Below are 13,080 nucleotides of genomic sequence, written 5' to 3' on the forward strand. Positions count from 1 at the left end.
ATGCAATGTTTGTCTTTTTTATTTGTTTGTTTTGACAACTTATATCTTTCACAGACCAGAAGGGCTGAATAAAATGAGAACTACATCTGTTTGTGGATTATTTTAGTTTGTAACTGAAATGAAATATCTTGTCTGGCACTATATAATCAGTTAACCCAGGATGGCAAGTCTACAGGATGGGACATTGAAATAGCTCAGAACAAAAGGCAGTATGTTATGTAAGTTGGTAATCAATTTTTAAAATGTGCAAGGATGCTTCTGAGCTGCTGGGATAAGAGCATTTGAACACAAAAACCTCTATTCCTCTATACTCCGAATACTTCTGACAGAAATGTGTGTTTTTTTCCCCCACTAACCAGTTCTCTGATACCAGCTGGGTGTCCTAAATTCAACTGAATTCTGACACTATCCACCTGGGGTCAGCACAGACTCCACAGGTTAAAGGCTCAGTCCCACAGGACTGCCACCCCCCATTTCAGATACCTGTTGCAAATATAGGTTGTCACCTGTGTGATCAATCAGTTATAAACTGGAGGTTCCCATAACTCCCTTCTCAGGTTTGATAATTTGCTAGAATGACTCACTGAATTCAGGAAAACAGGTTACTTACCAGATTATCAGTTTATTATGAAAGGGTGCAACCCAGAAATAGCCAGATGGAAGAGCTGCATAGGGCAAGGTGTGTGGAGAGGGGCTCAGAGCTTTGATGTCCTCTCCAGGTGCACCACCCTCCTAGCACCCCCATGTGTTCACCAGCTTGAAAGCTCTCTGAACCCCCTAGTGAAGGGATTTTTATGGCGACCTCATCTCATAGGCATGCTTGATTATTTTTTTTAATTGAAGTATAGTTGATTTACAATGTTGTGTTAGTTTCTGGTGTACAGCAAAGTAATTCAGTTATACATATATGTACATATTCTTTTTCATACTCTTTTCCATGATGATTTATTACAGGATATTGAATATAGTTCCCTGTGCTATACAGTAGAAGCTTGTTGTTTATTTTATATACAGTAGTTTGTATCTGCTAATCGCAAACTCCTAATTTATGCCTCCTCCACCCCCTTTCCCTTTGGTAACCATAAGTTTGTTTTCTGTGTCTGTGAGTTTGTGTCTGTTTCATAAATAAGTTCATTTGTGTCATATTTTAGATTCCATATAGAAGTGATATCATGTGGTATTTATCTTTATGACTTACTTCACTTAGTATGATAATCTCTAGGTTCATCCATGTTGCTGCAAATGGCATTATTTCCTTCTTTTTAATGGCTGAGAAGTATTCCATTGTGTATATACCACATGGTCTTTATCCATTCATCTGTTGATGGACATTTAGGCTGCTTCCATCTATTGGCTATTGTAAATAGTCAGGCATGCTTGATTATTAACTCAATCTCCAGCACCTCTCCAAAGGATGGCAGTGGGGGAATAGTTGGGGGGCTGAAATTTCCAAGCTTCTAATCATAACATTCTTTCTGATGACCAGGCCCCATCCTGAAGCTATCCAGGAGCCCAACAAAGGTTGCCTCAGTAAAACATAAGATGCTCCTATCATCCAGGAAATTCCAAGGGATTTAGGAGCTCTGTGACAGGAACCAGGTCAAAGACCAAATATTAGAACAAAAGATGCTCCTAGCACTTTTATCTCTCAGGAAATTACAAAGGTTTTAGGAACTCTGGCCAGAAGCCTGGAATGAAGACCAAAATATATATTCTTACTATAGCACAATATCATAGTACCTACATGGGGTCTTTCAGACACTTGGCACAACACTGGGCATAATTATTTTACAAATCCTGCACTAATTATTAAGCCAGACAGACACCAGCCCCTTCTCTCACTTTTGGAGGAAGGAGAAGGGTGCCACACAGCCATTATTCTCAAGAGACACAAAGGTGGGGTCAACCACACAGTTGCTAGGTGGATCAGCACCTGAGGGTAGGCTGTGAAGGTGGAAGATGTCCTTCAAGCAGTTCCAAAATGCCCACCCCCCATTGAGAATCACCGATTTATTTATTTAGCCACGCAGCTTGCAGGATCTTAGTTCCCCGACCAGGGATGGAACCCAGCAGCAGCAGAGAAAGCTGAGTCCTTACCACTGGACCACCAGGTTTATACTTTAAAAAAGTATAAACTGGTTTATACTTTAAAAAATTAATTTTCACACTGAAATGTGCACAGTATTTCAGATATCTTCCAAATCTTGAAAAGTTATATTAGCATAGGCACAACATTAATAATTACAAAACTTTCTCCCACTTTGAAGTACTAAAAATAGTTAAAATTAGAGTTCTAGGAAGCCCAGTACTTTTACCTTTTTGGTCTTTCCACTGGCGGCTGTCTCCCAGTGCCTCACAGGGAAGTCCAGGGACACCCAATAACACTTACTGGGCTTGCAAAATCGTTACCCCATGGAGCTAAATCGGACTCCACGTTAGATCAGTTTCTTGGAGTTTAACCTTGCTTTTTGTTGCTTTTGTTATTGTAATCATACATGATGGCCTGCCTCCACCAACACTGCCCCTCTGCCTGAATGTTGAACTAAAGTGCCTCTGGACAATCTGCCCTGCCCACCTGTGTGAATGGCTGAAATTAACATATCCCCTCACTGAGGCTGGTTATTCCCAGAGATCTTTTGTAAGCCTGATGGCCCTTTAAATTTACTTCCCCACAGCCCCTCCCTCTCTGGTTCTATAAAACAAACTAGCATCCAGACCCCAATAAGATGGTTTTTTGAGGAGACATTAGTCTGCCGTCTTCTCAGTTTGCTGGCTTTCTGAATAAAGTCGTATTCCTTGCCTCAACACTTCGTCTCCGATGCATTGGCCTGTCGTGCGGTGAGCAGAATGAGCTTGGACTGGGTGACAAAATCAGGGATGTCATCCATTTGTATTTTTTGTAAAATAAGAATGTATTTCTATATAGTAACTAACTTGTAAGCCAGGAAATAAAATGAATTAACAAATGTGATGTGGTGACAAATTAATTAAATGGGAAATCAAATCCTAATCTCCATGACAGATGATAATAATCACTGCTGTACCAATGAGAAAGGAGATGGGATGTTTCATCAAAGTTGGTTATCTCCTTCAACTGCCTGGTTCTACTCTGGGTATGGTCCCATTAGCTCCCAGGCTGCCACTAGCATCCAGTCCCCTGCCGATGGCAGAGAGTGAGAGACCAACGTAGAAGTGGCGCACGGTGGAAATGCCAGAAACACCGTTGGTCTCCACCCCTCCCCCACCCCACCCCATTTGTGCCCCGCAGGGTTGTGGTAGGTGGTCATAGAATGAGGAGGGGGCGCCTGAATGGGTGGTGCAGCGTGGGCATCCTGGAGTTCTTTGGCTGCCTGATCGAGGCCCAGAACAATGGGAATGTTGATGGCACGGTATCAGGAGCTTAGTGGTAAGAAGGAAGAAAGATGGATAGCAAAAGCAAGACAAACTCCAGCTGGGAAGTCTGAGAAAGAAAGTCTTAATAACTAAGATAGGATGTATACCAGGAAACCCATCTTACCTTCTGGTACCAGAATCAGGTACAAAATTATGGGGCACAGTGCAAAATGAACATGTGAGCCCCCTATTCAGAAAGCAGCAAGAAAAGTGCTGTTCAAGGTAGTGAAATATAACACCTTTTCCTTTTTTTCTGTGGTCTCTCTCTCTTGACTTGTTATGGTGTTTTTTATTTGCTATTTAATGTCATTCCATATAAAGAAAAATTAAGAATTTAAATAGCATGAATTTTACTTGTTATCTTTACATCGTGCAATGCCAGTTTTAAATGCTGACCAAGTGCTCATTATTGCCCATTTCTTATCCTCTGCTTTATCTGGACCTAACTTTAGTCAGGCTTCTCTACTCCCCACAGGCCCTTAAACTTTGGATTGTCCCTGAGATTGAGCAAGCACTAAAATGCAGAAAATGTCCCCTTCTCCAACTTATCTTGAGAATCAGCTGACCAAAGGGAGACACATTTCCTGGGAAACTGCTCTGATCATGCCATCTATTCACTCTCATTTGATTCCTCTTCCCCTTAAAAGTTTCTGCTGAGCTCTGCTTAACCCTCCCTCTGAAAGAGACACCTTTTTTCTGTTTGATTTTGAGATGCTTGCAGATTTCTGAGACTGGAACATTCTCCCTATTGCAATAGTCTTTTTGAAAAGCCTTTCCTTATCTAAGTCCGGCTTTGTTTTTATTTGACAATGCAAATATGAAAGCATTTAACTCACATGCTGAATCATCGAAAGGACACAATCCACATTTCACAGCTCCCGTATGCAAATGAATTTTTGTCCCTACCAGAACAGTGGAAGTGCTGCACAGAACTAATTCAGCTGCTTTTATTTTACTTCTTGATACACACATACTACCAACATTTTCTATCTTCAGCTTGCTGATAAGTAAGGACTGAAAAGGAAAAGGAACTATGGGTTGCTCTGTCTTTCTCTGTCCTATGTCATAGTTTTTAGCATAAGTAGTTGGCTAATTCAGGGAAGTGATATAAGAAAAGATATGATAGGAAACCCTGGTTGTTAGTTTTTCTTAGAACGTCACTGCCTTTCTGTATTCGAAGCAAATTCTGCTTTGAAGGGAAAGTGTGGTCTCTGGGGCAAGCAGGTCAGCTTATTCAGTCACAGAGGCAATGTACTTACCTTGTACTGCTCATCTTAGGTTTCTGAACTCCCGCTGCATAGTGGGTCCGTCCGGAATTCTGTGTTCATCAAGCAGAGCAAGTGCTATATACAAATGGGTGACAAGGAAGGCAGGTAAAAATGTTGCTGGTATCTGCTCACTGAGCAGGCGCCATTGTTCCACTGGACTCCAGTTACAAAACACTCGTTCAAAGATAAAATTATTTAAAATTTCAGGGACATTTCTCAGGCATCCCTAAAAGTTTCTAATATTTGTTGTATCCTTCCCAAGATCTTTTTCTAGAAGGTGCTGTCTGTCCTTTTTAGTGCCCTTCCGTGGTGGTCTAATGGTTAGGATTTGGCGCTTTCACCGCTACTGCCCAGTTTCGATTCCCGGTCAGGGAAGAGGGGTTTTGTTTCTGATCACCCTCATTCTGCTGTTGCCGTGGCTGCTGCGGCTTCTGCGCCTGAGTCTTACTGAGGCTCACTTGCCCACACCCCAGGTCATCTGGTCCTGAGGTACATATTTATGAAGGGAACAAGGTGACTGTGAAAAATGAAAAATTCCTCTGTGCAGATTCGAACTCCATGAGCCTCACCCCATTGGGAATTACTGATTTCTGTGGCTTGCCGTCCCCCACCCTCACCATGCAATATAAGTAATTTCTATATGAAACAAGTGAGTTATTTCAAATGATTTATAAATCTATTAAGGTTTGATTGGCACAGGCAGTTTTAGTAACGAATGTAATTCCCCCCCACCCCCACCCCCAGTCCATTGAGACCCTAAGAGCAGTTACATTCACAGATGTAGAGAGCCCAGGTAATTTTACCAGATCCACTGCCGTTTCTGCTGGTGGCTGCAGCCGGGTATTCCCAGTTGCCCCATTAGGAAGTTGAAACCATCTATTATGCTTCTTCACTTAGTTTAGGGGTAGAAAACTACACTTCATCCATTTGATCTTTTGTAAAAATAAGAACACATTTCTATATGGTAATTGGTTAGTTAACTTTACCTGTAAGACAGAAACTATAATAAAAAGATCAAGGATGATCTTATTAAAATGGCAAGTTATATGACAACAGTCCTTCGCTCGCAAAAGACATTGTCCCGCAATTCTCAAAGTTGATTTCAGGATCACCTGGGAGAAGTCTGAGAGGCATAATGACTTCGCGTGCCACCCCTTAATCTGAGGATCCCCAAGTGCAGTGTTGGCGGGCAAAAGTCAGGAGCCATGTGGTCACTTGAGGATCTCAAAGATTGTGCACAAGCTAGCCTTGGCTATGACAGAGGCAGTGGGAACCTCAGTATAGAATATAGAATATAGAATATAGGTGGCCAGAAAGGAAAAGCACCTTTCCCAGATGGGGAGCTGAACCTGGGCCATGGCGGTTGGATCCTAGCCACTAGACCACCAGGGAACAGGGTCAGGAGGCTGCAGGCAGCATCTTGTGGAAAAAGATCTTAGGAGTGATTCAGACACGTGTTAGAAAAATTTCAGGGATGTCTGAGGAATATTTTGAAGTGGTGTGTGTGGTGGTGGAGCAGTGACTGCCACCTGGGTCAAAGGGTGAAATGGAACTTCAGTGGCAGAAAAGTTGGAAGAAAGATGGTGACAAGTCAAGCCAGGCAGGAAGAGGATAATTTTTCCTACAACATTTTTGTCACTGACTCTCTGAGCACAGAGATTTCTCTTCTTTCCTTCCTTCTTTCTTTCTTCCTTCTTCCTTCCCTCCCTCCCTTCCTATCTTCCTTCCTTCCATTCCTAAAATCTGTGTGCCTCTCTCTCTTCTATAGCTTCCCCATGTTTGACTGAGGAAACATGTCCCTTTTTGCCCACCCTTTCCCTAAAAGGATAATATTCCTGATGTTCTCCAAATTCACCTCTCCCCAGTGCAGAGGGAGAAACATTCAGGGTCAACAGGACAAGCCCACCTGGAGCTGCACCCTTCCTCTCGGCCATGCTCTGCTGTTTGGGACCTGGGAATGACCTGTACAAATGCCTGAAACCCCAGGAGGCCTCCTCTCCCATCAGTACCGCTGAGGTGGATTACGCTGCCAGTGTGTGCAGGCGAGGATCCGCAGGTGGCCAAAGCAAGGCTGTTTGCAGGAGTTTGAACAGAGCTTGGATGTGGGAGGTTAGGTGCCCTTTCAGTGCAAAAAGCAGCTAGAGCTAATAGCAGGTCCTCCCTTTCCCACCCTGCTCAGTCACAGAAGTGTGAGGAGTCCCATAATTCTAAATGCAAAACTGGCCCCACAGATCCTTAAGAAGGTATTTTTGTCAAGGTAGGAAGAAAGATCTTATTTAATTTTACTGTTTGTTAGCTTAATTTATAAGTTTAAAATATTCAGAATATGGTATGTGGGCCTTCATTTGTACTCATTCCCACAGTTGCAGATATCAGGGCACACTGACTTCTCTGACTTTCCAGGCCCACCCATATATCAAGCTCTCAGCTCCTTGCCCTGACCACTTGGGTCTAAGGTCCCTCTTCCCCAAACTAAGTCATCTTTCTCCACTCTCCCAACCAGGAACATTTTCGCGAGTCCCACCCCAGTGAATCACAGCACCCTTGGAAATAAGCTCAGAAACTTTCCTACCCACTGTCCATATCCATTAAGCATTAAGTCCTTTCTTTTTTATCTTCTGTGGCTTCCCCTCCAGTGAGGACAATGCCAAGTTCTTTGGGGAGTGTTTTCACCTCAGTAGCTCAAGCAGTTGCCACGTAGTTTGAAGGTACAGGGCTAATAGGTATGCATTTTCCTCTTAAAATTGTATTCAATATCATGCTTCCAATTTTGAACTTGAGGAACACTCAGATTTCCTACTAGAAGTTAATGAGAAGAGGGAGAAAATGGGGCCTGTAAAGTTTCTTAGATGTTGGACTGGATGGATGGTATCTCCCAGCAACAGAACCATTAGGAGACCTGTATCTATCTACACCTACGCCTCACACCTACATCTACACCTATACCTACAACTACACCTACATCTATATCTATACAGAGAGATTATAAAGAATTGGCTCATGTGATTATGGATCTGCAGTGTGAGCTGGCAAGCTAGTCTCCCACGAGAGCTGATGATTTGGTTCCAGTTGGAGTCTGAAGGCCTGAGAACCGGGAGAGCTGGTTCAAGGCCAGCAAGCTCCAGACCAAGAAAGAGCTGATGTTCCAGTCCAAGTCTGAAGGCAGGAAAACCCCAATTCCCAGTGGAAGGCAGTTAGGCAGGATGAGTTCTTTCTTACTAGGGGGAGGGCAGTCTTTTTGTTCAATTTGGTCATCCAACAGATTGGATGAGGCCCACACACATTAGGGAGAACAATCTGCTTTATTCAGTCTTCTGATTTAAATGTTAATCCCATGCAAAAACATTCTCACAGAAACACTTGAAATAATGTTTGACCCAATATCTGGGCAACCCACGGCCCACTCAAGTTGACACATAAAATTAACCATCACAGATAGTGACACAGTATACTAAGCACACAAAAGAGAATTGCCTCAGTTGGGGTTTAGTTTAGGATAACTGCTTTTTCAGAGCATTTTTGCTTCTGCCCTATCTGGATGTAGCGCAAAGATGCTTTCATCTGGTTATATAACAGGGGTGAATTAAGAAAGAAAAAGCCCCTCTGGCAGAGAAACAGCAGGGCTGGGCCATAGTAGGCTAAAAACACACTTCCCTGGGAGGGCTTGAACAACAATCTATTGATTTACAGTTAAACCTGCTGACCATTGGACTTCAGGTACCACACTGAGTTTTTTTTGTTTTTTAAGTGAAATTCACATAACATAAAATTAAGCATTTTACAGTGAATAATTGAGTGGCATTTAATACATTCTCAAGGTTATGCAACCACCACCTCTATCTAGTCCAAAACATTTTCATCATCCCAAAATAAAGCTCCACATGTATTAAGTAATTATTCCCCAACACTCTCTCCTCCCAGTTCCTGGAAGCCATCGATCTGCTTTCTATTCCTTTGGACTCAACTATTTTAGATGTTGCATGTAAATGGAATCACACATTATGTGACATTTTATGTCTGGCTTCTTTCACTTCTTTTTGGAGTTCAATCATATTGTAGCATGTATGAATACTTCATTCTTTTTTATGGCTGAAGAATATTCCTTCATATGTATTTACCACATTTTGTTTATCCATTCATCCACTGATGGACATCTGGGTTGTTTCCACCTTTTGGTTGTTGTGAATAGTGCTGCTATGAGCATTCATGTACAAATATTTGCTTGAATATCTGTCTTTAACTCAGTTCCCCCCATCTTTACCTTCCCACAGTTTGCTGTTGTGTCATTTCTCTACAAATTTATTTTTCTTTTTTAAGATGCTATCTTGGCCCAAGTTGTAACCCCTCCTTTGAGTTATCCATCATGAGGTTTCTCCTGTGTGGTGTGAGCTACACGCATCAATAAACTGTTTTTTTCTTGTTAATCTTTCTTTTATCGGTATAATTTTATGGTGCCCCAACTGAAGAGTCTAGGAGAGTACAAGAAAAAAGAATTTTTTCCTCCCCTCCCCTGTCTATCACAAAATATTAGAAAATGGAGATGAACTAAACAACTAACTGCTCCATTTTCAAATGGAATTTGGAGGAAATGTAAAAGCTTGAGATAGTTTCCAGCACAAATATTTCTCAGAGAAAGAAAGGGCCTCCACACAAGGATCAAACCCAGGCACTGTCAGAAAAACCTGGTCCCAGGGGAAAGATGATGCTAAGGCTGTACTTAGGGGAATCTTTATTAAGATGTCAGGAAGACTGAAATAGTGCCTCATAGACTCTTTGAGACAGAAAGAAGGCAGTCACTCTTAAGGGCATGCCTCCAGACCTTTCCTGATAATGAGGCTTTTAAGAATCTTAAGGGCATTGGCCTCCAGCAACCTCACCAGGCACCCAAAGTGAAAAAGGGCTTATCTCAAAGAGATTTGTGAGTGTGGCTTTTGTCTAATAAGTGAAATATGTATTGATATATGAGAAACTCTCCAAGATTTTAAAGGAAATATGTCAGCTTGGACCAAAAGGGATAGAGAGCACGAAATTAAAAGAAGCCTTTGGACCTTCAAGCTTCTATGGGCAGGAAGCAGGCTAGAAAAAAAAAAAGATCATCTGCAAACACTTGGTATTCTTATGGAAGAGTAAGCATAACACAGGAGATGATATCGAAAGGAGGAGAATCATTCCCAGGGAGCAGTAGTGGGCCTTAAGGAACTGGCGGCATATACCTGGCTGGATATCAGAATTGCTATGGACCGGTGATTGCTGTATGCCTCCAATTTCATGCTCTGAATGGGAATGTGCATAACAGTTACCCCAAGCCTTTCCCAACACTGTATGTTGGATATGTGGGGGGCCAAATGACTTGTTCTTTTACCCAAAAGTCTTTTGACCAAGAAAAAACAACCCAAGGAGCCTCATCTATACCAGGAACAGCTCAGAAATGAGGTGAATAGCTTATGAAGAGATGAAGAATGTGAAGGTCTGGGTCAAAAGAAGGGTGTTTTGTGGCTCAAAGGACAGAAGTCTCTGGGTGGACTGTGAACCAGCAAGCTCTAACCTAACAGTGGAGAGCCTAACCCATTTCACTACAAAGATTAGGTAGAATCCATGGATTGGCAGTTCCTGTTGCATCATTTGTGGTCAAACACTGGATTGTACCTTGGGTTAACTGTCAAGCCCCAGCTCCCGCTTGGGGGAGCTCGACTTTGTGCAACCAAGGATCCTGCTCTCTAATCCTGAGCCTGAAAGTCTGGAAGCACAACAGATTCGGGAGATTCCAAAAGCCAATTTCCTTCAGCCAATATAGGGCGAGTGCATAGCATAGCCTTATAGCCTCCTTAGCTTTGAAAATGGAAGAAAAAGAGGAAGCATTAGGGACTGTGGACTCCATTTGTACTGGAAATTCCCCAAGGAGCACAATCAGTTCTCATTTTCACGAATTCCAGGAAGTGGAGTATGAGCTGAATAACCATGGTGACTGTATATGTTTTCTTGCCCATCTTATTTCCAGTTCCTTGCAGCGTGCCTGACACATAACAGCTGTCAATATATGTTCAGTGAATGAATGACCACATGCATGCATAAACAGAGCAATAAACAGGTACATATTCAAAGACTAGGGACAAGCCAGAATTTTGTGTTTTTCTAAAAGCCTTCAGGAAGACCAGCCAATTATAAGAAAGTTTGATTTGGCCAACAGAGAGATTCTTCTCCATGGTCTTCCTTTCCTGAGCTAAGAAGGATACCTGAGAGGATGAAAAGTCAGCTTTGGCAGAGGGGAAAGGCCAGGTTGTTCCTGGCGTGGGAGCAAACACAGATGGTCTCGAGGAACACATTTCTCACACTATACCAGAAATTCTCAAGCTGACGTGATCTACATCCCAGGGAACCTGGCAGTGGGCTAACAGGAGGGATGCCAGGGAAGTTAAAATGGGAATAACTTGGTGATTAAAGATTTGCTGGGTGAGGGAAAGCAACTTCAAGTAAGTCTCCTTCCTGTCTAGTTTGTTTCCCTAAAGGGATGGTACTGCCATTCCTTGAGAGAGGGAACACTGGAAAAGACTCCTGCTTAGGGAATAGAGAAAATATAGACTCAGTTTGGGAGAGAACGGGTCAAGCGGTTATGTGGAGCAGGCAGGTGGATGCATGGATGAGTTTAGAACTCAGATAAATACTGGAGACACAAATTTAAGAGAGTTGTCTATATAACTGCAGACTCAAGAGTGGTGAGATCACCTAAAAAGAGTGTCACCCCAACAAGAGTTGGGGCCAAGGGCAAAGCCCGTAAAAGATTATTTCTAGGACTTTCACTGCAACCCTACATATAAGAGCAGTGTCCAACTATAAGTGAGTAGCCAGATAAATTAGAACACATTAATGCTTGGAATACTGGATTGTTCTTTAAAATTGGCCAGAGATCATTCACTTCAGCTGTTTAGCATCTGCCGTTAGAATTAACTGAGTGGTGAAGAACCTTAGCTGTTTTGTGTAGTAGCAGCCCGCACTTGTAACAGCCCACTGGCTGTGAGATTCTGCAGGAAGGCATCTCTCAAAGGATTTGCTTCTGGAAAGAAAGTCATCTATGTTTACTTTGGCCACGGATGACTCCTGCATGAGTAGGATGTGGAAAGCTGAGAAATGTCTCTTACTAGACAAGTAATTCATATAATTTTGGATCAGAATGATGTCTAAGAGGAAAGATCAAGTAAAAAGGAAGACTAGGACATCAGGAGGAGAATCGTTAATCATCCTGACTCAAAGTTGCAAACGTCCGGTGGGGGAGGGTGAAATGGATCCACTATGGTAAGGAGCAGAAGCTCAACTTTTGTTGCTGAGCAGCTGGTGGTGTATACAGAAGTAGAAATATACTGTTGTACACGTGAAACTTATATAATGTCAGAGACCAAATTACCTCAAAAAATTAAAAGTTATCAGTGCCCAGGAGTGGGAGGAGAACGACTGGCCTTCCTCCTAACAGCCTAGTTCATGAACCATTGGTGCCACAGAAGCCAAGGCAGCATAGTTATTCTTCCAGGTCACATTCACAGATCTTTAATCAAACACCACATTCCTCTGCTAAGGTTCCCACTTCCTCACTTTCACATTGCAAGTAGATCTGAGTTGTGTGATTATAAAAACTGACACAAGAAATCATCCCTGCCGTGTGACACTAGGGTCCTTACTTCCTTTCTTCCCAATTCCTTAGCACTAGCGGGAAACGACTGCCTCCTTCTCCCAAAGTTGATACCGAGCCACAAGTAAAACCAAATTCACCACTTGAAGGAAGTGAGAATGGCTTGAGGGAATGGAGCATGAAACAGGGGTGGGTTTTGGGCAAATAGTTCACTGCTAATGTGAACTAACGACCCCTTCTTGGGAAGTCAGCATGATGTTCTAATTTCAGTAAACTTCTTTGAAGCCCAGTTTCATTGCCTCTTTCTGAATTTTAAATCCAGATGCTGGGTTTATTGAAAGATAAGTTCAATATGGCAGTGAGCTCCAAAGCTCTTCCTGAATGATTCTCAAGGCGCACCAAATATACCAATGGGAGGCAGAGCAACATCTTTGGGCCTGAGACCGTAGGTTGAACACCACCCCCCAATACTCCTCCTATTAACACACGTAATGATACAAAATATTGCTGATGGGCCATGGCTCACCATAGAGAATCACTAGTTTTTAATGAGTATCAGTATAATTTTTTACTCAGAAACATGAAACGCACCTGCAAATTAATTTGAAATAAGAAAATCAGTTTTAGGAATGAACGTAGTTTCTCCAGATTCTTTGGAATTCTAAAAGCAGTTAACTTTTCAGAGTTCTGCATAGCCTGGGCAATTTTACCAAATCGGCTGACATTTCTATGGGTGGATCCTGCCATTCAGAAGATACTTAACAGAGAAACCTAGACCATCAATTACATTTACTTAAG

General features: G+C 42.4%; 1 long non-coding RNA gene across 1 annotated transcript in view; it reads right to left on the reverse strand.

The window, feature by feature from the left end:
- LOC130848286 (uncharacterized) overlaps positions 1 to 13,080 on the reverse strand; it is a 38,197-nt gene that overhangs the window by 22,490 nt on the left and 2,627 nt on the right. The window contains exon 2 of the long non-coding RNA XR_009052594.1: positions 4,653 to 4,736. This is a non-coding gene — a long non-coding RNA (uncharacterized LOC130848286). The remainder of the gene's footprint in view (positions 1 to 4,652; positions 4,737 to 13,080) is intronic.

This window comes from Hippopotamus amphibius, chromosome 3 (genome assembly GCF_030028045.1).
Source record: "Hippopotamus amphibius kiboko isolate mHipAmp2 chromosome 3, mHipAmp2.hap2, whole genome shotgun sequence".
In the NCBI taxonomy this organism is placed as follows: domain Eukaryota; kingdom Metazoa; phylum Chordata; class Mammalia; order Artiodactyla; family Hippopotamidae; genus Hippopotamus; species Hippopotamus amphibius.